Here is a 27,591-nt window from a genome sequence, read left to right on the forward strand (position 1 = left end):
CCCCCAACCGTAAAATTATTTTCCTTGCTACTTCATAACGGTAATTTTGCCACTGTTGTGAATTGTGATGTAAATATCTGATATGCAGGATGTATTTTCTGCTTTGAGTCGCCCGTAGGCTGAGAAAAGCTGTATATAAATATAGTAAATAAATAAATAAACAAAATTTTCAGTCACTGGACCAAACTTGGCACAAATATCCAATACACCCAAATCTGTATACTGCTGGGGTTTGGGGAGGGGTTGATTTTGTCATTTGGGAGTTGCGGTTGCTGGGATTTATAGTTCACCTACAATCAAAGAGAATTCTGAACTCCACCAAAGATGGAATTGAACCAAACTTGGCAAACAGAACTTCCATCACAAACAGAAAATACTGGAAGGGTCTGGTGGGCACTGAACTTGAGTTTGGCAGTTGTAGTTCACCTACATCCAGAGAGCACTGTGGACTCAAACAATGATGGATCTAGACCAAACTTGGCACGGATACTCAGTCTGCCGAATTGTGAACACTAGTGGAGTTTTGGGGAAGATAGACCCTGACATGTGGGAGCTGTAGTTTCTGGGATTTATAGTTCACCTACAATCAAAGAGCATTCTGAACCCCACCAACGATAGCATTGTGCAAAACTTCCCACAAAAATCCCCATGACCAACAGAAAATACAGTACTGTGTTTTCTGATGGTCTTTGGTGACCCCTCTGACACTCCCTTGTGACCCCCCCAGGGGTCCCGACCCCCAGGTTGAGAAGCACTGTTTTAGAAGGAAAGAGACATTTACTAATTACATAGGCAGATAGATGTACACTGATATTACTCATATAGATACTCATCTTACTGGAAAATAGCTTCCCCAAAGAAATCCAGGTAGCAGTGACCTGTACCATGTTATTTCTAAGCTCCGACTAAGGAAGAAACCTTCCAGCCCATAAAAGTTTGACATTTAGTAACTCCGCTGACAAGGTAGACTTCTGTAGGTGCCAATTCAAAGTAGATTTGCATAGGGCTCAGCAGTGCATTAGGCAGGATTTCCAGGATTCTCCCAGCCAAGGCAGTTTGTGCAACAAGAATCCCAAGGCTACCGTTGGTTTCAATCTGTTAATGTTGATTTTCCACTTCATCTCTCACAATCCCCAGTGCACTCCACTATCCCACATAGGCTGCTATCAGGCTGCAATCCACAATTAGTCTCTGCTTGTGCTTTCCTTCTTTCTTTTAAAGCTTTCCTCTTCATCATTTGGGATAGGGTTTTTTTAAATCATGGTTAGAGTCTCTGGCCTAAATTCAAAGTAACTCCAGAATGTAAATCCCTACTGGTCTAGTTATGTCGGAATATATTTTTGCACAAGCAGTGGTGCAGCAGAGTTGTACAAAAGAGGTGTATAAGAATGATTGAATGGCAAGCCAAACAACCCATTTGTACAGTAGATTTCGAAACTAGTAGCATAGCATCTTGTGCAATCCAGGATTATTATTATTATTATTATTATTATTATTATTATTATTATTATTAGAAACACAACAAGATGAGTTCACAGCAGACAAGAGTACTCTGCTGGCTGTTGTATTGGATCACACGTCGGACACTTCCCAGGTGTCTAGGACTGTGTGATGTATCAGCGAATAATGCGTGCAGATCCCAGTAAGGTGGCCTTCTGCAGCTGGTAGATGGTAATCTTGTCAGCACTGATTGTGTTTAAGTGCAGGTCAGGGTCTTGAGGCACTGCACCCAGTGTGCTGATTATTATTATTATTATTATTATTATTATTATTATTATTATTATTATTATTAGAAACACAACAAGATGAGTCCACAGCAGGCAAGATCACTCTGCTGGCTGTTGTATTTGATCACACGTGGGACACTTCCCAAGTGTCTAGGACTGTGTGGTGTAGCGGTGAATAATGTGTTCAGATCCCAGTAAGGTGGCCTTCTGCAGCTGGCAGATGGTAATTTTGTCAGCGCCTATTGTGTTTAAATGCAGGCCAAGGTCTTTAGGCACTGCACCCAGTGTGCTGCTGCTGCTGCTGATAATAATTATTTGAAACACAACAAGATGAGTCCACAGCAGACAAGATCATTCTGCTGGCTGTTGTATCGGATGTCACGTCAGACACTTCCCAAGTATCTAGGACTGTGGGTGTATTGGCGAATAATGCGTGCAGATCCCAGTAAGGTGGCCTTCTGCAGCTGGTAGTTGGTAATTTTGTCAACGCGGATTGTGTTTAAGTGCAGGCTAAGGTCTTTAGGGACTGCACCCAGTGTGCCGGTCACCACTGGGACCGCCTTGACTGGTTTGTGCCGGAGTCTTTGCAGTTCAATCTTTAAATCCTCATATCATATCAGCTTTTCAAATTGTTTCTCTTCAATCCTGCTGTCACCTGGGATTGCAATATTGACAATCCACATTTTGTTTTTTTAAATTGTGTTAGATTCTAGTTTGTTCTTGTAAGCTGAGCCCTAGGGGAGTGGCGGCATAGCGGCATACCGCTACTCCCAATTTGGCTCCGAGCCAAATTGGGAGTAGCGGTATACAAGTTAAATAAACAAATAAATAATTAATAAATAAACACGATCATGAGGTTAGGAGTCTTGTGCTCCAAAACTCTGCCTGTCTGAATTCGGAAGTCCCAGAGGAGTTTGATGTGTTCATTTTCTGTAACTTTTACCAGCTTGTGATCCCAGCAGTTCTTGTTGCAGGCAGATGGTATTTGTGGCACAAGTTCCAATGAATCATCTGAGCAACAGTGTTGTGTCTCTGCTTGTAGTCTGTCTGCACAATCTTCTTGCAGCAGCTGAGGATGTTTTTATTATTATTATTATTATTATTATTATTATTATTAGTAGTAGTAGTAGTATTTGAAACACAAAAAGATTAGTACACAGCAAACAAGTTGTGTACTAAGTCCCCTTCAGGGTGAGAAGGGCGGGGTATAAATACTGTAAATAAATAAATAAATAAATAAATAAATAAGATTTGTGGGCAAAAATCAACATCAGGTTATGCTCTGTCCTAGCACCTTCACTTGGTATACTACACTGCTGCTGGAACCTAATGTCAGGATTGTCTTATTCCTAAATTGCTTACATTCCCATTTCTACCAGGTCTGCAGTTGCCACCACTGCCTTTAAAAGTTGCACACGCATACCGGCATGGCTGCAACCATCGATCTCTCAACCTTTCACAGTGGACTGTCTCGAGAGCAGCGATTTGGAATGGAAACTTTGCACAAAGTTCATTTAAGGTGTGTGAGATACAGAATAAAGGTCTATGGGTTTGTTGTCACTGCCTTCTTCATCTTTTGCCTATGGTAATTGCATCAGGCTGCCTTATTATCAAAGAAGCATATTGAGAAGACTTTATTCTTTTTCCCAGCTTGTTTGTTAGGAGACTGCAAACTGTGGCTCACCAAAAACACAAAACAAAACAACATCATTGTAGGTATGGAGGTAAACATGGAATGGTTGTCTGAAACGGAGCTGGATGATTTTTCCTTCTTGTTCTCTTCCTCACTCGGTTGCCAATATATAAACCGTCCCCATTTCACCTCCGAGACAGCCATAGGAACAGTAGCAGAGCTCCATGGGGGAATCTCTGCTTTAGAAGTTGAGCTAAACACATAATTATTAGCAACTGTCCCCAGTAGCTCTTTCCTCTTTTGGTTTCCTCAGAAAGTCGTGTAGCCTGCCTTGCCATATGCTGCCATGCTTTTTTATTCCACCCAAGTCCTTTCTAAAATCCTTTCAAGCTGACAAATGCTCAGCGGGTGTTCAATCTTCCTCTGTTCAGCAACCAATTCCTTTCCTTTTGCTGCTCTGCCACTGTAATGGCTGGACCTCTGCCAGAACAAAATGGGTCTTCCAACGGAGGGCAAAAGTGCCGAGCCAAGAACAACTGGGAAGATACCGAGGTGGAAGGTTCAAGCAGAAACAGGCTGGAGCTCAAGCGAAATGCTAGCAAAGCTGGAACAAGATCTGGGGGATCTCCTGGGATCTCAGTATGACACCAATACAGTCTGGAAAGTTATTTTCAATTTTTTAAAAGTTCCATTTGTTAAAAATGGATTTTGCTTGTGAAATGATCTAACTTATTTCATGTTTTATCAGAACACACCAGACTGCGTTACCTTCCTCACAAATGGGATGGGAATTTATTTATTTTATTTATTTAGCAATTTTGTATACCGGTCTTCTCCCCTCTATCGGGGGACTCGGGCCCCCGGTTTCCAACAATAAAATCACAAAACAATAATTAAAAACATCATATAACATATTCAATTAAAACGTTATAACAGCAAAATGCAATCCCATAATAACAATGGTCAGTCATCATAGTGAATTCATTGTCCATCATTTATCATCTATCCGATCACAGAAATATTGATTCACTCATAAAAAGCCAAACCCCATAGCCAGGTTTTCACCCGTTTTCTGAACGACAGAATGGAGGGGGCAGTTCTGATCTCCAGCGGGAGAGAGTTCCAGAGTCGAGGGGCCACCACCGAGAAGGCCCTGTCCCTCGTCCCCACCAGACGTGCCTGAGAGGCTGGTGGGACCGAGAGCAGGGCCCCTCCAGACGATCTTAACAACCTAGATGGTTCATAGGGGAGAATACGTTCGGACACGTAAACTGGGCCGGAGTCGTTTAGGGCTTTATAGGTTAACACCAGCACTTTGAATTGTGCTCGGAAGCTTGAGAAGTGAATTTAGAGCCTGGCAGATTTGTCTTCTCCTCAGCCCCTGCAATGTGACCATCTGCTTTACCTTCACTACATGTCTGTGATCATTTATCCTGTGTTTATAATCCAGGCTAATCCAGACCTATTCAGTCCTTCTAACTTCTGTTCAGCAAGGTCTGATCCTCTCAGAATCCTGACAGTTAGGCTTGGTTTATTTATTTATTTATTTATTTATTTATTTATTTCACTTACTTATACCCCGCCCTTCTCACCCCGGGGGGCGGGGGGAGGACTCAGGGCGGCTTACAGAGGAGGCACAATTAGATGCCTAAATCAATTGACAGCAATACAAAGTACAAAAAAGCAATTCAGCAGTTAAAATTAAAACATCAATACATAATAAATTTAAAACAGTCTCATGCTCAGGTTCAGAGTCCATATATCCATTTCATTCCATTTGTCCTTGTCTATCGTCAGATCCTTAATTTAGTTGCCTGTGTGTCCAAAGGCTTGGTCCCAAACCCAGGTCTTCAGTTTTTTCCTGAATGCCAGAAGGGAAGTCGCCGATCTAATCTCCCCGGGGAGTGAGTTCCACAGGTGGGGGGCCACCACCGAGAAGGCCCTGCTCCTCGTCCCCGCCAACCTCACTTGTGAGAGTGGCGGGGTCGAGAGCAGGGCCTCCCCAGAAGATCTTAAACTTCGAGGTGGGATGTAGAGGGAGATCCGTTCGGACAAATACACTGGGCCGGAACCGTGTATTTTGGTTGACCCCCCCCCCCCAAAAAAAAAGGTTCAAAACTCATTTTTGGTGTAGGGGGCACTGATGGTGCGATTCTAAAGTCACTTCTGAGTTTTTTTAAAAAAAAATTCGAAACTTTCCAAAACTTCCAAAACTTCAGAGTCGCTTTGTTAATGGCAGAAATGCATGCACAGTAGGGAAAAAACAGTTCTCAGTGTCTATATCAGAGTTTTTAAGGTTGGCTTTGAGCCCATCTTTAAATCCCTTTTCCTGTCCTCCAACATTCTGTTTTCCGTTCTTGAATTTGGAGTAGAGCAACTGCTTTGGTTGGTTTATTTGTTTGGTTGCATGCTGCAAGTATCTTCTGTTGTGAGAGAATCAGCCGTCTACAAAGCCATTGCCCAGGGGACACCCGGATCTGTTGCAATCCTGTGGGGAGGCGTCTCTCATGTTCCCCATCTTATGGGACAATATAAATGCTTCATTCCCAGTTTCAAATACAGCCTTGATGCCAGAAGAAATAGGAACAACAAAAGATTTGACCATGTCGGAGCTATTTTTCAGATCTATGTCCATTCCTCCCTTGGGGGACATTTTTGACAGCGATCCGTCTTGGTATGGAAAGAATCCTATTTCAGATACCCAGATCTCAGACTATTAGAGAACTAATGTTACACAAGGGAGAAGGAGAGTGGAGCTAAGACATAATGGGAAGACAAAATGAACTTGAAGCCACTTTGTCTGGTATCTCTTGGAAACCAGGTACCATTTTTGGTCACCAGTGCTCTATCTGATTATGGACACTCAGATGAATTGTGCACACTGGATTTATTTGTAAGATTGCAGATGATTACTTGTGTGGTAGTCATCGCTTCGTCTTGGTAGTTTTTCAGGGAGATGGTAGTAAAGTCTCTTTAGTTACAGGGTATCGATTTTTTTCAATCAAATTGCAGAGGCCACGAGGACGAGGGGAGAGAAGGTCTTGCGCTCTTAATGCCCTACTCAATAAAGATTAAAGGGAACAGAGTGAAAAAGCAAGACTAGCAAATCAAGGGAAATGACAGATAGTTACAGTATTTATTTGCCAATTGAGGAGAATAGATTTTTTACTGAAAGCTATAAAATTAAACATAAAAAAACTGAAGGGTAGAGCTAAACATTGACATTGCTGGACAGCCCTCAACAGCTTTGTCCTACCAATTTCCAGACGGACTTTCTGCACCCAGTGCACTTTTGAGATATCATGTTGACTTTTTAGTGTCAATTTATTGCTGCTCTGACTCTATTTTAACCATATGCTTTGCCATGCTGCTAAGCCTTTTAAGAGTTTTCAACACGGAGCGACATACCGTAGAACAACATTCCATTGGAGATAATTCTGCAGGACATTTTAGGACACCCACGCAGTTGTGGTGTAGCATGAAATTATATTCCATTGTTTTTGCGCTGTTCATTTCTTTATTTCTTTATTTACTGCATTTGTATACCACCTTTCTCAGCCCATAGGCGACTCTAGGAGGTTAACAGGGTAAAATCCAATGCTTAAGGTAAAGATAGTCCCCTGACATTAAGTCCAGTCATGTCTGACTCTGGGGTGTGGTGCTCATCTCCATTTCTAAGCCGAAGAGCCAGCGTTGTCCGTAGACACCAAGGTCATGTGGCTGGCATGACTGCATGGAGCGCCGTTACCTTCCCGCCGGAGCGGTACCTATTGATCTACTCACATTTGCATGTTTTCGAACTGCTAGGTTGGCAGAAGCTAGGGCTGACAGCGGAAGCTCACGCCGCTCCCCGGAATCAAACCTGTGACCTTTTGATCAACAAGCTCAGCAGCTCAGTGCTTTAACCCACTGCGCCACCGGGGGCTCCTTATGCTTACAATATCATAAATACAACTAAAACATAACATATAATAAAAATTAAACACATCAATAAAATATAAATTCATAATCTCTCCTTGTTAATAACGTTGTCCGGTCTCATTGTTGTCGTTCCATTTTCCTATGTCAATTACTCAGCATTTGGAAACACTTGTTCAAAAAGTCATGTCTTGACTTTTTTCCAGAATGTTAAAAGGGAGGTGGCCAATCTAATATCTATAGGGAGGGTGTTCCACAGCCGAGGGGCCACCACAGAGAAGGCTCTGTCTCTCGTCTCTGCCAAATGTACTTGTGATGAAGGCGGTAACGAGAGCAGGGCCTCCCCAGATGATCTTAAGGTCCTAGATGATTCATAAGGGGAGATGCGTTCAGACATGTAAGTTGGGCCAGAACTGTTTAGGCCTTTATAGGCTAAAGCCAGCACTTTGAATTGTGCTCAGTAGCAGATTGGCAGCCAAGGGAGCTGGCACAACAGAGGAATTGTTCGCTCCCTGAGCACTGCTCCTGTTAGCAATCTGGCTGCCGTTTGTTGGACCATTTGAAGCTTCCGGACAGTCTTCAAAGGCAGCCCCATGTAGAGCGTGTTGCAGTAGTCTATACAGGATGTAACCAGAGCATGGACCACCGTGGCCAAGTCAGACTTTCCAAGGTATGCGCGCAGCTGGCACACAAGTTTTAACTGTGCAAATGCTCTCCTGGTCACCGCCGAGACCTGAGGTTCCAAGCTCAGTGATGAGTCCAGGATCACACCCAAGCTGCGAACCTGCACATTCAGGGAGAGTGTAACCCCACTCAGCACAGGCTGTAACCCCATGCCCTCTTCAGCCTTACAACTGACCAGGAGTACCTCTGTCTTGTCTGGATTCAGTTTCAATTTATTCACTATTCTGTGGGAGCACATATCAGGAATCCCCCTCCCAGTACGAAAATCACTCAATACAAAAGCAAGTGGGAGCTGATCCGGATCCTCATCTGCTTTTCGAGATCAGCCTCCAAGTGTGTGTGCCTGCTTGTAGCCGAACACCTCCTCTGGAGTAAACTTGGCTCCTTGCTATGGCAAGCATCTTCAGAGGTTGTGAGGTCTGTTGGAAACTAGGAAAATCGGGTTTATATATCTGTGGATTGTTTTCAGACAAGAAACAATCAGGGACAGCTAATCACCTCGCAACAAAGGATTCCCCCAGGCACTAAGAAGCCACACCTTAAAACTGCTAGGCCATTAAATACTAATCAAGGTGGCCAATTGAAACATTCTCACCTACCTCCAACAGAAAAGAGTTATTTTTCCCACCCTGGATATTCCCACTTGCCTAGGACAGTAAATAAAGAGCAATGCTCAAAAAGCAGGGGAATTCCAGATAAGAATCAATCAGGGCCAGTTAACACTTTCCAACCAAGAATTCCCCCAGGCAGGAAGCAACCAGGCTTTGAAGTTACGAGGCCATTCAATGCTAATCAAGATAACAAAATGCAACATTCACACTTACCTCAATTTATTTATTTATTTATTATTTACTATATTTATATACCGTCCCGCTCAGCCCGCAGGCAACTCGAGACGGTTTACAGTTGGTGCCAAGACCATAACATTTCAATACAATAAAAACAATCAGATAATAAAACCATGACAAAATCAATAAAAAACATGAACATTGTTGTTCATTTGTTCAGTCATCTCCGACTCTTCGTGACCTCATGGACCAGCCCACGCCAGAGCTCCCTGTCGGCTGTCACCACCCCCAGCTCCTTCAAGGTCAGTCCAGTCACTTCAAGGATGCCATCCATCCATCTTGCCCTTGGTTGGCCCCTCTTCCTTTTACCTTCCACTTTCCCCAGCATAATTGTCTTCTCTAGGCTTATGAACATTAGGGTCTCCTATTAAAAACATTGTCCAATCACATCGTCCAACTATTCCATTTTCCTCAAGGAGAGAAGAGTTCTTTTTCCCACCCTGGACATCATTCCATAGATATATAAAAATTAAAGATTACATTAAATTAAATATAAACCCAATATTCCTAGTTTCAAACAGACCTCACAACCTCTGAGGATGCCTGCCACGGATGTGGGTGAAACGTCAGGAGAGAATGCTTCTGGAACATGGCCAGACAGCCTGGAAAACTTACAACAACCCATGCAAGCCTTGGATAAGATATTGTTTGTGTGCACAAATGTGAGTGTGTATTTTTGCTCTTATAGGCACTCTATAGACAGAATGCTAAATTAGGAAGGCCTTTGATCTAATGCTGTACTGCTCTTATTATGTCCGTAGTCTTCTTTGTTTGTGAGCCAACGTCAGTTATTTCAGGTATGAACCCAATGCCAGAGCGATGGGAAAAAAAAACATCATAGGCAAAAGTTGGTGGTGCCTCTGGTCGAAAAAGAAATATTATGTTGTAAATTAAAAGGCGGCAGGAGGGGTGAGGGGGAGAAAAGTTGTATAAGTCTTCTCCTTGGAAATATCTCCCTTGGACATTTCCACTTTTTCCTGTCAATGTCTGAAAAATAATTTTTATTTTATAACATGATTGGGTCTAAAAATAACCTCTCTTTGTTCACTGTTTATTATTGTTTAGGTTGCCTCAGAGCACTTTGAATGGAAAGTAATTACGTTCCACTGTAGTTTAAGTACCTCTGCTGGATTCTCAAAGGCAATTCAGCTTCCTGGAGATGAAGGCAAGCTGGAAGGCAAGTTGCGTACTTAAAGGAGGCCAAGCACCGTAGGGAGACAGAACCAAATCCCTCCCTGCACTGATAAATTCTTCATACTTGTACTCCGTAATGAAGTATAGAAAGAGCCCAGATGGATCTGTCCAAAGAACCACCAGCAACCTGTTTCTCACAGTGTCTGTTAGATGTCTCTGGAAAATGTAAAAAGAGGATTGGAAAGTGTTTGGTCGCCGCTCGGCCTGTATTTGGTTGGCTTTAAAATAGGATGTGTAACCTTTGCCCAGCGGGAAGCCAGGGGGCCCAAGGAGAGGTTCTCAAGGGCTTTCTTTACAAAAGAATCTTCAGATGGCTTGAGAAATACAACAAAGTCTTTTATTAATGAAATCGAACAGGAACTGCAAGGCTTTCTTGATAAACTATTGGTTTTCTCAATCTTGTCCACTAGGCTTGGGTAACCACGGAAAAATTTGGTTCTAAACTCGTTTCGTTTTTAGGGGGTTTTTGCGTTTCGTTTTTTAAAAGAATTCCGAAATTTTTCTTTAAAAAAGTTTGAAATATACGAAATTTCGTAAAATTACAAAACAATTACGAAACAATTATGAATCGATTCGTTAATGGTGGACGCGATTGCGCAATATGCTAAAAAACCCTCCAAATGGGACAGGGGGAACTTCTAAAGCTTCCCTCTCCCTCTGTTGTTGACTGTTGGTGTGATAATTTATTTTTTATCACTGATAAAACAAACAACAACCCTAAAACTTGCACCAGACATACGGAAACAATTTCGAAACAATTTCGAAACAATTTCGAAACAATTACGAAACAATTACGAAATAAATTGAAAAAATTGTTTCGATTTTTAATTACTCCTGCATGGCTCAATATCGGATTGTAAGCTAATTTAAATACAAATTAATAACAAATTACGAAATTAACGAACGAAACCCCCCAAGCCTATTGTCCACAGGGTACAGGCACTATCTTCAATAGCTTTTCTTTAAAGGAAAATCCCCCTTTTTAACTTCTCCCAGGCTGACTAAAATCCAACCCTCGCTGATGTGTGCTCTGCTACCGGGCCGAACTGCTTCTCGGATGCCGAGTGGACCTACCAGCAAGGCAGTGGATGTTCTCCAGCTGGAGTTCTTTAGTCTTTAAGGCTGTTTTCCTGGAGTTCTTAAAGCTGTTTTCCCCTGGAATGCTTAAAGTTGTGGGAATGCTTCCCTGGCATTTTTTCCCTGGAGATTCTTAAAGTTGAAGCCTTTGTACAGGGGAAGTTACACACATCCTACACATTGGCTAACCTAGCTTAGACTAACTAACAAAATGGCTCACTTCCCTCCAAAGCCCAAAAAGGGGGCAGGACTAGGGAACCTAAAAATAATTGACAAGCAATTGACCCAATAGCTGCAAAATAAGGAAAGCCATCTAACTGCAAAGGCATAGAACTTTAAAATACACGCAGCAATCGACAAATAGCAAGATAAGCCAGAGCTCCTGGTGCGGCTGTACCAGAACAGAAAGCATCAGCTGTCTCTTGATTTTGGGGGATACATTGCTTCTGAAAATCAGGCATTTTCAGGGATTTTCCAGTGTGGGTCAGAGGTGCCCCCAATGGTAAAAAATGTTTGTTTACCATAGCACGTGATTTCTCTCACCAACAGAGCTTGCACATCTAATGCTTTGAATTGTGATTGGTCACTGGGAAGTACATTGGAGCTTAAATGAAAATATGGTTACTGAGGCATCTATTTTGGAAAGGAAAACAGATTAATTCTGTAGAATAGACACTCCCCTTAATGTCTGCTTTGACACAAAGACTGCAGGAATAGGAGCAATGGGCACTTAAATTATAACCAAGAATATCAGTCTGTGACAAAAGAAGAAAAAGATCACAGAAGACAATACTTTGGGGTATCCTTCCTTCCTATCATCTATCTATCTATCTCTCCATCTTCCTTCTTCTTTCATCTTCCTTCTTCCATTTCCTTCCATCTTCCATCTTCCATCTTCTTCCATCTTCTATCTTCCATCTTCCTTCTTCTATCTTCTTCCATCTTCCATCTTCCATCTCCTTCCAACTTCCATCTTCTTCCATCTTCTACCATCTTCTTCCATCTTCCATCTTCCTCCATCTTCCATCTTTTCCTTCTTCTTCCATCCTCCACCTTCAATCTTCCTCTATCTATCTATCTATCTATCTATCTATCTATCTATCTATCATCTATCTATCTCTCCATCTTCCTTCTTCCATCTTCTTCCATCTTCCTTCTTCCATTTTCTTCCATTTTCCATATTTTTTCTATCTTCTATCTTCTTCTGTCTTCTACCTTCTTCCATCTTCCTTCTTCTATCTTCTTCCATCTTGTTTTCCATCTCTAATCTCCTTCCATCTCCTTCCATCTTCTATCTCCTTCCATCTTCCATCTTCCATCTTCTTCCATCCTCCACCTTCAATCTTCCTCTATCTATCTACCTATCTGAATACACACCTTATTTATATTCCACCCTTCTCCCCTTGCAGACTCAGAGTGGATTACAGCATTTACATACATAGCCAAACATTCAGTGCCTTTACAATCATGTACAATGAGTCACACAAACACAAACAAAGACAGAGGCTTCTCCTTTCATTTCTGGCTTCTGGAGGTGGTGCTCATCTCTGGCTCTGGGGAAGTGCTTTTCTCAATTTTAAAGCCAATGAGCTTGTGTTGTCACCTTCTGGTTGTGTCGCTGGTAAGATTGCTTGGAGCATCTCTTTGCCTTTTCCCACCAAAGCAGTACCTATTTATCTACTTACATTTGTATGTTTTTGAATTGCTATGTTGGCAAGTGCTGGAGCTGAGAGATGGGAGTTCACCCCAGCTTGCAGATTTGAACTACCAACCTTCAATTCAGCAGCACAAGAGTTTAACCCATTGTGTCACTGTGGGATCCTTACTTTTACTTAGGCGATTCTTTGTAGGTCGAGGATGATGGTCTTCCAGATGTGGTGTTTTGGCAGTGGATCCGTAGGTGGCTGTGGAGCCCTATTCTTGTTCTGCATGTTCTCCCACAGTGAGGACATCGGTTTCGAGGTGGAAGGCGGTCCCAGTCCCTTTTGCCCTCCATTCATGCCTCTTCAAATTCTACAGCACTGCTGGTCACAGCTGACCTCCAGGTAGAGCGCTCAAGGGCCAGGGCTTCCCAGTCCTTGGTGTCAATGCCACAGTTTTTGAGGTTGGCTTTAAGCCCATCTTTAAATCTCTTTTCCTGTCCACCAACATTCTGTTTCACATTATTGAGTTCTTGAGTTCTGTGGCACATCTATCTATCTATCTATCTATCTATCTATCTATCTATCTATCTATTCCATTGTTGCTCATGCAAGCATGTTTGCATGTTCCTCCATTTCCAACACAAAATCAAATTTCTCATATTTAAGGCATCTCAAGAATAGACCTGGGAAAAATGGTCTCTCTTCAACCTTAATACTCACTGCCAGTCAAATGGACGAATCGCCTGTCTCTGTAGTCGGCAGCTTCATAGACAACAATATAATTTCCTGGCAATCAGGATAGCTCTGGTGATGACATTATATCAAAGCTAATAGATTGTAGGAGTTTTGTTTTGTATCCCATTCATCAAGCCATACCGGTTGTTGGCCCCTCAGTGAACTTGAGAATTCCCCTTTTATTTCTGCTAACACATTTTTGTAAGGGGGAAGTGATTTAAAGAATCACTTGAAAGGAGTAGTCACAATGTTTATCCAAAGCATATGCAGTCCTTAGTTGTGAAGGAATATGCTTTTTTAAAAGAACAGAGAAGTCTTGCAAAATCTGTTGCAGGCATGCAGCAACTGCCCGAGCAACTGGTGCTGCCCAGTCCCTGGTTATCACAGCATGGCAAACAATATGTGCCTCTGTCTCCGATGCAATAGCTTAACATACGTCTGTCAAGGAGAGATGCAAGTACACCAAAGCTAGGATAATTTAAATAAACAGCTGTCACTTTATGCATGGCTGCCTTTGCTGAATTTTGATTTATGCATATATCGTTTTTAAAAAAGCAGCAGCTCTTAAGCAGAGGCATGGAGCTAGAGCGTTCTTGGCTAGGGAAAGGAAAGGAAAGGCAGCTAAATTAATCTGCCTTCCTTCAAAGAGATCCCCATCTGGGTTGTTGTAGGTTTTTTCGGGCTATAGGCCATGGTCTAGAGACATTCTCTCCTGACGTTTCGCCTGCATCTATGGCAAGCATCCTCAGAGGTAGTGAGGTACCACCAAACGCAGCAGCATTGCCCAAACACGAATCAAGGAACATGAAAGGCACTGCAGACTACTTCAACCAGAGAAATCAGCCATAGCAGAGCATCTGAGGAACCAACCTGGACACAGCATTTTATTTGAGAACACAGAAATGCTGGACCACTCTCACAACCACCATGTCAGACTACATAGAGAAGCCATTGAAATACACAAGCATGTAGACAATTTCAACAGAAAGGAGGAAACCATGAAAATGAACAAAATCCTGCTACCCGTATTAAAAAACTCTAAAATTACAACAGCACAACAACAGAGAGGAAACAAACAAGGACATCTAATCACCTCTCAACAAAAGATTGCTCCAGGCACTGTCAGGCCATTATATGCTAATCAAGGTGGTCAGCTGAAACATTCACACCTAGCTCCAGCAGACCCACCCTGGTCATTCCCCAAATATATAAACCCTTTTTCCTAGTTCCAACAGACCTCACTACCTCTGAGGATGCTTGCCATAGATGCAGGTGAAACGTCAGGAGAAAATGCCTCTAGACCATGGCCATATAGCCCGAAAAAAAAAAAACAATGATTCCGGCCATGAAAGCCTTTGACAAGATTCCCATCTACCTACCATGCATTTATATTATGTACTAGCTGTACCCGCCATGTGTTGCTGTGGTCAACCTTCCTTCCCTCTTTCTCTCCTCCTTTCTTTCTCTCTCTCTCCTTCCTTCCTTCCTTCCCTTTTTTCCTTTCCTTCTCTCCTTACCTGCCGCCCTGAGTCCCTCTGTGGAGGTGAGATAGGATGGAATATAAATGCCCTAAATAATAAATAAATAAATGGTAAAGGGCTGTAGATGATGATGAAGACCATAACCTCTAAAGGGTAAAGTATTCTCTGTGCCTCTGTTTAGTCATAATGGTGGTAGCAGCAATGTCTTAGAGCACATACAATTGAAGGGAAGTTCAAAAGCAAGTTCAAAAACAGGTTGCTTGATGGAATTGAGTAGGAGAGAAATGTTGCTTCTGGTATTTTAAAAATAAAATGACTATGTCCCAAATCCCAGTGGGCATGCCAAAGAAAAAGCTGCATTGCTCCCCCGGTTGTAATCATGCGTGACTCAAACAGAACATGTTGGGGTGAAGAGAGAAGAAGCCAGTTATGAAATCAGAGAGGGAATTTTCCTGTGCAACTTTACCATAGATGGAGAAGAGAACGTTACCAAGCCAAAAAAGAAAATAAACGCTTGCGAAGAAAACAGACTTAAAATATTCATGCAGATAAAGGAGACTGCAGACGCGTATGCTGCCAATCAAAGAGAATTGCTGTTACCATGACATTGCCCAGAACAAGAGCTGTGGACTCGGTAATGAAGGGTGCATTTCTCGAGGATGGCACAGGAGGCTTTTCTCCCCTCTTTTTAATTTTTTTAGAGCAATGAAGAATATCACAAAATCTGGCTACCAGTATTAAAAAACTCTAAAATTATAACAGCTAAACAACAGAGAGGAAAGAACCAGGCACAGATTAACACCTCCCAGCAACAGATTTTCCCAGGCTCAGGCAGGCCTTCAAATGCTAATGAAGGTGATCAGCTAAACATTTACACCTAACTGCAGCAGGGAAGAGCTCCTTGCCCCACCCCAGCCATTCCACAGATATATAAACCCATTTTTCCTACTTCCAACAGACCTCACACTTCTGAGGATGCTTGCCATAGATGCAGGTGAAACGTCAGGAGAAATGCCTCTAGAACATGGCTCTATAGCCCGAAAAAACCCACAAGAACCTAGTGATTCCAGCCATGAAAGCCTTCGACAATACAATATCACAGCTAATCTACAAGCTGGGTAGATGCGGGGAATGCCGTGGATGTAGCGTACCTGGATTTCAGTAAGGCCTTCGACAAGGTCCCCCATGACCTTCTGGCAAGGAAACTAGTCCAATGTGGGCTAGGCAAAACTACGGTGAGGTGGATCTGTAATTGGTTAAGTGGACGAACACAGAGAGTGCTCACTAATGCTTCCTCTTCATCTTGGAAAGAAGTGACGAGCGGAGTGCCGCAGGGTTCCGTCCTGGGCCCGGTCCTGTTCAACATCTTTATTAACGACTTAGCTGAAGGGCTAGAAGGCATGATCATCAAGTTTGCAGATGACACCAAATTGGGAGGGATAGCCAATAGTCCAGAGGACAGGAGCAGGATTCAAAACGATCTTGACAGATTAGAGAGATGGGCCAAAACTAACAAAATGAAGTTCAACAGTGACAAATGTAAGATACTCCACTTTGGCAGAAAAAATGAAATGCAAAGATACAGAATGGGGGACGCCTGGCTCGAGAGCAGTACGTGTGAAAAAGATCTTGGAGTCCTCGTGGACAACAAGTTAAACATGAGCCAACAATGTGATGTGGCGGCAAAAAAAGCCAATGGGATTTTGGCCTGCATCAATAGGAGCATAGTATCTAGATCTAAGGAAGTCCTGCTCCCCATGCTCTATTCTGCTTTGGTTAGACCACATCTGGAATATTGTGTCCAATTCTGGGCACCACAATTCAAGAGAGATATTGACAAGCTGGAATGTGTCCAGAGGAGGGCGACTAAAATGATCAAGGGTCTGGAGAACAAGCCCTATGAGGAGCGGCTTAGGGAACTGGGCATGTTTAGCCTGAAGAAGAGAAGGCTGAGAGGAGATATGATAGCCATGTATAAATATGTGAGAGGAAGCCACAGGGAGGAGGAGGGAGCAAGCTTGTTTTCTGCTTCCTTGGAGACTAGGACGCAATGGAACAATGGCTTCAAACTACAAGAGAGGAGATTCCATCTGAACATTAGGAAGAACTTCCTGACTGTGAGAGCCGTTCAGCAGTGGAACTCTCTGCCCCGGAGTGTGGTGGAGGCTCCTTCTTTGGAAGCTTTTAAGCAGAGGCTGGATGGCCATTTGTCAAGGGTGATTTGAATGCAATATTCCTGCTTCTTGGCAGGGGGTTGGACTGGATGGCCCATGAGGTCTCTTCCAACTCTTTGATTCTATGATTCTAATCTTTTTAAATGGCAATCCCAATTATATCACAGGGTTGCTGAAGCTACTGATAGCAATAAGACAAAAAAACCCAAAAAACAAAATACCCCTTCAGATGTGAATGAAACAAAACCTAGGATCAGATCAGAGATGACAAAATAAGTACAATAAATAAAAAGGAGAACCTACAGCTTTGCTCCTGCTGGGACAACCAGTCATTTTACTGTGAAATTGGATCTTTGCAATGCAAGGCCTCTGGCTAGAGGTATAACATATGCATAGAACTGGGATGAGGAATCTCAGACGTGAAACCAAGAGCCAGGGTGAAAAATACATTTGATACTTAATGGGGATTTTTTTGCTAGGGACATTTTGTTCTGCGGCTGCCTCTTGAATACAATCCGGGTTGTGACACATGTGTATAGGGGATGTGAAAATCTCCAAGTCTCAATTTCACAGAATCTTAGAATTGAAAATGATCCCAAGGGCGATTGAGTCAAGCCTCTTAATATGTCAAGAAACACAGCTAAAGCATTCCTGAGACATTTGCATCCAACTTCTATGGAAGGACTTTCAATAAAGGAGAGTCAACCAACTTCCAAGGCAGTCCACTCCACTGTCAAAAAGCTTTTGCCTTCGGGAAGTTTTCTATAATGTTTAGGTGGTATTTCACTTCTTGCAAATTCATTCTATTTGATCTTGTCACACACTAGCTTAGGAACAACTTTTCACCCAGTACTCTGCTGCTCTGCTGCTGAATACGCATGCTCAGTGTGGAACACATCTCACCACGCTAAAACAGTGGATGTGGCTCTTAATCCTTAGTGAAAAGGCGAAAGATTTATACGATCTGAAGAGAAACCAGAGTATCATACAAAAGCTGACTGGCACAACCTGGGGATCACAACCAGATACAGTGAAGACATCTGTCCTTGCGGCTATACTACTCTGCTGCTGAGTATGCATGCCCAGTGTGGAACACATCTCACCACGCTAAAACAGTGGATGTGGCTCTTAATCCTTAGTAAAAAGGCGAAAGATTTATACGATCTGAAGAGAAATCAGAGTATCATACAAAAGCTGACTGGCACAACCTGGGGATCACAACCAGATACAGTGAAGACATCTGCCCTTGCGGCTATACTACTCTGCTGCTGAGTATGCATGCCCAGTGTGGAACACATCTCACCACGCTAAAACAGTGGATGTGGCTCTTAATCCTTAGTAAAAAGGCGAAAGATTTTTACGATCTGAAGAGAAATCAGAGTATCATACAAAAGCTGACTGCCACAACCTGGGGATCACAACCAGATCCAGTGAAGACATCTGCCCTTGGGCTATGCTACTCTGCTGCTGAGTATGCATGCCCGGTGTGGAACACATCTCACCACGCTAAAACAGTGGATGTGGCTCTTAATGAGACATGCCGCATTATCACGTGGTGTCTGTGCCCTACAACACTGGAGAAATTACACTGTTTAGCCGGTATTGCAACACCTGACATCTGCCGGGGAGTAGCAACCAATAGTGAAAGGACCAAGGCAGTGACATCTCCGGCCCATCCCCTGTTTGGGTATCAGCCAGTATGCCAATGATTTAAATCAAGAAATAGTTTTCTAAGATCTACAGAGACACTTTCTGGAACACCTCAGCAAGCAAGAGTCCAAAAGTGGCAGGCTCAAACGCAGAACCTCAACCAATGGCTGATACCAAATGACAGATTCCCTCCTGGGCACACAGAAAACTGGGCGACTTGGAAGGCGCTGAACAGACCGCGCTCTGGCACCACGAGATGCAGAGCCAACCTCAAGAAATGGGGCCACAAAGTGGAATCCACGACATGCGAGTGTGGAGAAGAGCAAACCACTGGCCACTTGCTGCAATGCAACCTGAGCCCTTCCACATGCACAATGGAGGACCTCCTTGCGGCAACATCAGAGGCACTCCAAGTAGCCAGCTACTGGTCAAAGGATATTTAATAGAATGCCAAATTTGCAAACTTTCTGTGTTTTTGAAAATACAATACAACTGTTTGGTTCACTCCTGATACGATCAATAAATAAAATCAAGAGTTAAAGAATCTTTCTCTATTTCCATACAAAGGTCCACTTCTGAAGACCAGATGAACATGTATGGAGATTTCAAGAAAGGTCAATGCTACCTTTACTTCTACTGCATCAGAAGGATTACATTTTGTTTCTATAGTAAACAATAAAATCATAGAATCAAAGAGTTGGAAGAGACCTTGTGGGCCATCCAGTCCAACCCCATTCTGCCAAGAAGCAGCAAAACTGCATTCAAAGCACCCCTGACAGATGGCCATCCAGCGTCTCTTTAAAAGCTTCCAAAGAAGGTGCCTCCACCACACTCCGGGGCAGAGATTTCCGCTGCTGAACGGCCCTCACAGTCAGGAAGTTCTTCCTCATGTTCAGGTGGAATCTCCTTTCTTTTAGTTTGAAGCCATTGTTCCGCGTCCTACTCTCCAAGGAAGTAGAAAACAAGTTTGCTCCCTCCTCCCTATGACTTCCTCTCACATATTTATACATGGCTATCATGTCTCCTCTCAGTCTTCTCTTCTTCAGGCTAAACATGCCCAGCTCCTTAAGCCGCTCCTCATAGGGCTTGTTCTCCAGACCCTTGATCATTTTAGTCGCCCTCCTCTGGACACATTCCAGCTTGTCAATATCTCTCTACAATTGTGGTGCCTAGAATTGGACACAATATTCCAGGTGTGGTCTAACCAATAATGTTAGCAAATATTTGATGGAAGTTTCAGAAGACTGAGATGAACAAGAACAGTGGAGCAATTGGTCTCCAGATCCAGAATTTACATTTGAAAATCCTTTTTAATCTCTACCATCTATGACTTTCCTTTGTTACCTCAAACCTAAGGCCAACCATCGGGTTCAATCTTCAAATAGGGATACAGAAAAGGCAAAGTGAGAGGTTCTTTCAGAAGTGTATGAATGTCTTTGGGACCAATGCTTTCTTGCAGCTCAAACTAATGAGAAGGTTTTCCAAAGCTTGGATAGCCTAAAGAAGGAACTTGCCAGCTATGTGGCCAATACTCAGGTCTTGGTGGGTTTAATTAAGATGTGAATTGTGAAAATAGGTCTTGATATGAATCACGGAGGTCTCCAGGCATTGGTGGGCTGTAGCTTAGACTTAGGAAACATAGGCAATGATAAAGGATGCATTGGGAAAGTCACACAATTCCTATTTGTGTTTTTGGTCAATATTGTCTAGGTATAAATACATGGAGTGAAAGGGCAAAAATTATTAAAATATGCACAAATATCATTGGATAAAGAAAGCCGCAAGAGTCATAACCTGATATGAATAAAAACATTCAGATGGTATATAGAGAATCTCAAGAAAATTCAAACTGGATGTTGAAAGTCGAGATCCATTGGGGCTCAGCAGCCAGATGCTGGGAATGCTGGGGATTCTGGAGATTCTGTTTCAGAAAATGAGAGATGCTGGGATTTTTACTGAGTCTGTTCCTAAGGTTGAATTACAGTGTGACAGCGTGAGTGGCACCACCTATATGTAGAACTGTAAGTTTCAGGATTTGAACTGTTGTATCACGCCTGATTTTGCCTTTTACCCTGTAAATGTATAGTTGGATTAATTGGTTATTTATAGCTGTCAATCAATGTTGTTTGCACCAGTTGAATTGCTCCTCCTGCTCAATTATTTGACCCCACCTCTTCCTAGAGAGCAGGACAGTGTTTCCTTTTCCATTCCACCATCAAACTTTCTATCAAATGGACGTGAGAGAGAGACTTGGCTCTGAAGCCCCTGATTAAGTTATCTCTCAGCACCAATTCTGAGGTTTTTACCCTTGAGATGTATGCTTCATGTTCAGATCATCCTGGATGACGTTGAGAAATCTCAAGCGCTTTCAAACCAGTTCTTTGGTGCCAGAGGAAGGCTTTGTGTCTTCAAAATATAGGCCATTGGAATTGGGGTTGTGATTATTCTGATATTCACAGCCATTGAGAAAGAGGGACCTGGAAAAGCTTCTCAGCTGCAAAACTCCTTGGACCCAAGACAACCAGAGATTGTAATGTATATTTTCCTTTACCCCTTTGAAACTTCCAGCTTATTGACTTGAAGGGATAATTCTTTGTGAACAATTAAACCTATTTTGAGTTATCTACAGTGTTTTGGTCCTTGGGAGTTCCAGTTTTCCTAAAGGAGGGCAAGAAGCAATCCCCTGGGAGAAAGATGTCACGTCCATGCCTCTTTCACTAAGAGATATAGCCCCCAGGCATGACGGCACATGCAGACAAACCGCCCAGATCAAAAATGGATCAAGGCCCCCACCCAAAGCGACCCCAAAAGCACAACCCTAGTTATTATTATGTCCCTGTAATAGTAGACAAGAGGGCACACATTCTGATAGAGAATAAAACAAGCTTCTTATACGTCTTATATGTCTGTTCACCATGATTTTAGCCACTGCACATTGGAATGTTTGTACCTTGATTATTTCCTTGAGATCAGGGTTAATTAGTCTGTTCAAACCCCGTGGGCAATTAAAATCTGCAAATAAATATGTTGTTTTTGTTGTTTAGGAAACCTTACTCAGAAGTGTGCAGGAAAGGAGACATAATACTACGTGAAGCTCAAATAAGCAGCTAGCTCAATCACTCTTCTCCTTTTCCCACATTGTTGCTATTTGAATAGGTCCTTATATGGTCCTTATATGAATTGCTATAAAACTGGTGTCCCAGGGCCCTACCACACAGCCCTATCTCCCAGAATATCAAGGTGGAAAATCCCACATGATCAGAGTGTGGGCTCAGATAACCCAGTTCAAAGCAGGTGGGGTTTTCTGCCTTGATATTCTGGAATATAGGGCTGTGTGGATGGGCTTGTCTATCTTCTTTTCTCATTTTCCTTTTTGTGCAATGTCTCTTAGTTTGCACAGATGGGGAAAGGGACTATCTGGGCTTTTAAAATTAATTTTATTCAGAGTGTTTGTGAAGTCGTCAGAGTAAAGAGTGTCAGAAAGTGCTTTAGGTTAATAAATAATAATAATAATAATAATAATAATAATAATAATAATACTCTGGGACTTCCAGATTCAGACAGACAGAGTTTTGGAGCACAATACCCCTGACCTCACAATCATGTTAAAAACAAAGTATGGATTGTCAATGTTGCAATTCCAGGTGACAGCAGGATTGAAGAGAAATAACTGGAAAAGCTAACACAATATGAGGATTTAAAGATCAAACTGCAAAGACTCTGGCACAAACCAGTCAAGGTGGTCCCAGTGGTGATCGGCACACTGGGCGCAGTGCTTCAAGACCTTGGCCTGCACTTAAACACAATCGGCGCTGACAAAATTACCATCTGCCAGCTGCAAAAGGCCACCTTACTGGGATCTGCATGTATTATTCGCCGATACATCACACAGTCCTAGACACTTGGGAAGTGTAGTGTCCGACGTATGATCCAATTCAACAGCCAGCAGAGTGTCTGCTGTGGACTCATCTTGTTGTGTTTCAAATAATAATAATAATAATAATAATAATAATAATAATAATAACTTTATTTATACCCCACCATCATCTCCTGAAGGGGACTCAAGGCGGCTTACATGAGAACAAGCCCAGCAATATAACAATGGAAATATACACAAAACCCCACCTCTGTTCTTTTGTCTTGGAAATAATGACAAGAAGCTAATGTAATATGTAATTTTTGCTCTTGCCCTTAAAACATTTTGAGTCCTTCTTCAGATAGGGTTTGGAACCTGCCTACCTGCGTGACCGCATCTCCGTTTATGAACCCACGCGCTCCCTTCGTTCATCCGGAGAGGCCCTGCTCGCGATTCCACCTGCGTCGCAGGCGCATTTGGTGGGGACGAGGGACAGGGCCTTCTCTGTGGTTGCCCCCCGACTTTGGAACACCCTCCCCAAAGACATGAGACTAGCATCCACGCTGGCAGTCTTTAGGAAGAACTTGAAGACCTGGCTATTCCAATGTGCCTTTGCGGATTAGGATAACCCCCAGCACCATGTCCCAGAAGCACTTTATTAGAGTTTAAGACTCTCTGCACATTGCACTTGCCCAGAAATCCAACACACCACCTGTCACACCCAGCACTTTTTAACCTGTACCCATCACTGGCCCGGCCCTGGTTTTATTGCGTAATGATGTAATGTCTTGTTATTGCTTATGTTTTTAGTTTGCTTTGAATTGTATTGTTATTGTTTTGCTGTTGTTGTGTTGAGGCCTTGGCCTTTGTAAGCCACATCGAGTCTTTTGGGAGATGCTAGCAGGGTACAAATAAAGAATAATAATAATAATAATAATAATAATAATAATAATAATAATAATAATAATAATAGGGTGCTCCATTGGCAAGGAATACATTTTCATCTACGAAACCGCACTTACATCTTTTGTGCAGGAAATGTGACTTTCTCAATAATTCTCAAGGTTTAGACTTCAGTTGGTTTCATTATGCACACAGAAAGCAGTTAAGAAACCTGTGGAGGTTCTACTGTAATCTCATGTGATTTGTTGGTGGTTTATTCATCAAAGTAGTCTTTTATTAAGGAGATTATGCCAATCTTATTTCCACTAAATTAAAACAACTGTCAGTTGCAGTTCATTTATTTCTATAAATCTCTTGTTACTATTAACATACTGGAGTCAGTTTACATTTGGAATGCAAGCTTTTATCTGCAAGTAACGCCAAATGAAGAAAAGGATCTTTGGCGTTTTTCTTGATCTTTTTAAAGCATTAAAATATATTCCGATATCCAATGTTGGAAGACATAAACATGAAGCTCTTGGCCTTTATGAGGAAAATACTACAGGAAAGCCATAGTTGACCCTGTAATTCTTGTTTCTCCATGGACTTCATTCACTATCTGCATTTGCGAACAATAGTAAGCTGGAAAGAGAAAGTTGACAAATGCAAAACATCAGAAACAGAGATTGGAAAATTCACTTTGTGTTGTTGTTGCTGTTGATTCCTTCAGTCACTTCCAACTCTTTGTGACCTTATGGACCAGCCCAGGCCAGAGCTCCCTGGCAGCTGTGGCCACCCCCAGTTCCTTCAGAGTCAAGCCAGCCCCTTCAAGGATGCCATCCATCCATCTTGCCCTTGGTCGGGCCCTCTTCCCTTTTCCTTCCATTTTCCCTAGAACCACTTTTTTGCCTCAGTTAGCAAACATTTCAGGATGCAAGTGATCGGAATGCACAAATTGTCAAGTGTTTGATTTAGTCCAGGTTAATCATAGGGTATTCAGCTGGTTTTCAGAAGGAGCAAGATGGTGATTGTCAACTGGTCATTCATCAATACAATCTTCCAGTTAGTTAAAACCATCAAGAAGTAAATCAGAGTAATAAATCATAGCCAGTCAAAGGTCAAGAACCTTACTTTGTGGGTTGTTGTAGGTTTTTTTCGGGCTATATGGCCATGTTCTAGAGGCATTCTCTCCTAATGCCTCTAGAACATGGCCATATAGCCCGAAAAAACCTACAACAACCCAGTGATTTCAGCCATGAAAGCCTTCAATAATACACCTTGCTTTGTGTTTTCAATATAGTTGGAAGTACCAAGGTGCTATGATGTGGCTGGATGATTTAGAGACAACACACCGGTGCCTAATTAGGTCAGTGCCTCTTACTTAATAACCACTCAGAGGGGCATACTTCATCTTTAGCTCTTTTGGATCTCAAGGAATCATAGAACAGGATCTTCAGCAGGACTCCCTCCTGCCTCATTAACCAGCTCCTTAGACACCAAGATATTGCCAGTTTCAGATTCCTGACAGTTTGACTCTTTCTTTTCATAGAATCATAGAATTGGAAGAGACCTCATGGGCCATCCAGTCCAACTCCATTCTGCCAACAAGCAAGAAAATCACATTCAAAGCACTCCCGACAGATGGCCATCTAGCCTCTGTTTGAAAGCCTCCAAAGAAGGAGCCTCCACCACACTCCGGGACAGAGAGTTCCACTGCTGAACAGCTCTCACAGTCAGGAAGTTCTTCCTAATGTTCAGGTGGAATCTCTTTTCCTGTAGTCTGAAGCCATTCTTCCATTGTGTCCTAGTCTCCAGGGCAACAGAAAACAATCTTGCTCCCTCTTCCCTATGACTTCCCCTCCCATATTTATACATGGCCCTCATCATGTCTCCTCTCGGCCTTCTCTTCTTCAGGCTAAACATGTGCAGCTCTTTAAGCCACTCCTCATAGGGCTTGTTCTCCAGACCCTTGATCATTTGAGTCACCTTCATCTAAGTCTTCCAACTGCATAAGGTGAATAATGACAGGGGAGCATGATTTGATAGAACCATAGAATCATAGATTTGGACCGGGACTCATGGATCAATAAGTCTATGTGCCTCCACAATGCAGGATCTCCTCAATAGGTAGCTATGCAACCTCTTTTTGAAGATACTATAGAAACAAGATCTGCCTTTCTAGTATAAATGGAATATATACTTAGGCTTATCTTTTGAGCTGTTGCAACTGAATTATCTAAGATTACATCTTGTGTTCTCTCAAAATCAGTAGGACGAATCTCCATTAACTCTGGTTCCAACATAATGACGGAAGCTATACTGTAAAATTAACACGCTCTTCTCTTGTACTACCTGAGTGCAAGATGTTTTAGTTCCCTATTAAACTTCACTGGGGCCCCAAGTCATTCAGCTTATTATCTAATCAAATTCATGCCATTAGAAACTACTTGCAAAACAAACATGGCTAATTCCATGTTGTCTTAAACTAATTATGAAACTCTACTATTGGATTCACTTTTGGCCACTGTAATAGGTAGAATAATCAAGTCTTTATGTGTCAACAATGCTACCCAATGACCTTTACTGTACTTCTCATGATTAACAAATAAGTTTAGGAAACCACATTGCTTACTGCACACAAAAGTTGGTTTGCCTTTCGGAAAATGAAGATTATTCCAGAAATGCCCCCCAAATACTGCATTCACTAGAGGCTCAAAAGAATTGAATTCCATTGCCTAGTAAACAAACTTACGGCACGCTGTAACCTGATTTTCCAGGGCTGAGGTGTGCTATACATTGATAAAATCAACTCTAGCAGATATGTCTATACCTGAAATATTCACAGAATTTTCCTTTCTTCAGGTTGAAGGAAGGTGATTCATTGTGCTTTGCCCCATTAATCTGTTTTTATGTTTTCAAACTCAGACCTAACTATTAAAGTTTAACGTGTCCAAGGGATATCACTTCAGTAAGCATTCACATTTTAATGGCCTTGATATCATTACATTAATAACATTCAGGCTTTCTCTATAGATGGACTTTGAAGATGCTTAAAAGTTTAATGGCGTAGTGTCTTGAGAGAGACAAGAGGTGCAGTATGGAAATTCTCCTTATGGTATTGGATTTGTTAATATATACTTTCAACTGCAACACAAGAAACAAATACATTTAATCCTGGTCTTGCAAATGAAATGAACACACACAAAACACAATTTTCCATGAAAATTGCACAAAAGCAGAAAAGTTGCGACATATGAAAACACTTATAGGAAGTTTACACTACGGCTGACAACTGGTCTGGAATATTAACACATTTCAAAAAGCATTTGCTCAAAGAAGTACCTTGGAAACTTGCATTTCTGTGTTCTCCAATAATATGCTGTGTCCAGGTTGATTCATCAGGTGCTCTGCTATGGCTGACTTCTCTGGCTGAAGTAGTCTGCAGTGCCTTTCATGTTCCTTGATGCGTGTTTGGGCAATGCTGCTGCGTTTGGTTGTCCTTCTGTAGACTTGTCCCCATCTGCATGGGATATGCTAGACTCCTGCAGGAGTGAGAGGATCCCTCTTGTCCTTTGCTGAACGGAGCATTGGTTGGATTTTCTTGGTGGGTCTGTAGATAGTTTGTAGGTTGTGTTTCCTCATCAGCTTCCCTATGTAATCCCTCTCCAATGCCAGAAATATAGCTTAACGGTGTAACATTAGAAAATGTTGACCATTTCCGCTCCCTTGGCAGCCACCTCTTCATAAAAATCAACATTGACACTGAAATACAACACCGCCTGAGCTCTGTGAGTTCAGCATTTGTCCGAATGAAGCAGAGAGTGTTAGAGGACTGGGACATTCGTAGAGAGACCAAGGGGCTTGTTTACAAAGCTATTGTCCTCCCAACCCTGCTATATGCCTGCAAAATGTGGAATGTCTACAGACATCATACGCAACTCCTGGAATGATTCCATCAGCGTTGTCTCCGAAAAATTCTGCAAATCTCTTGGGAAGACAAGTGGACAAATGTCAGCGTGCTGGAAGAAGCAAAGACCACCAGCATTGATGCCACTACGCCATTAACTGGACTGGCACATTGTCCGAATG

Source organism: Anolis sagrei, chromosome 10, assembly GCF_037176765.1.
Source record: "Anolis sagrei isolate rAnoSag1 chromosome 10, rAnoSag1.mat, whole genome shotgun sequence".
NCBI classification, from domain to species: Eukaryota; Metazoa; Chordata; class Lepidosauria; order Squamata; family Dactyloidae; genus Anolis; species Anolis sagrei.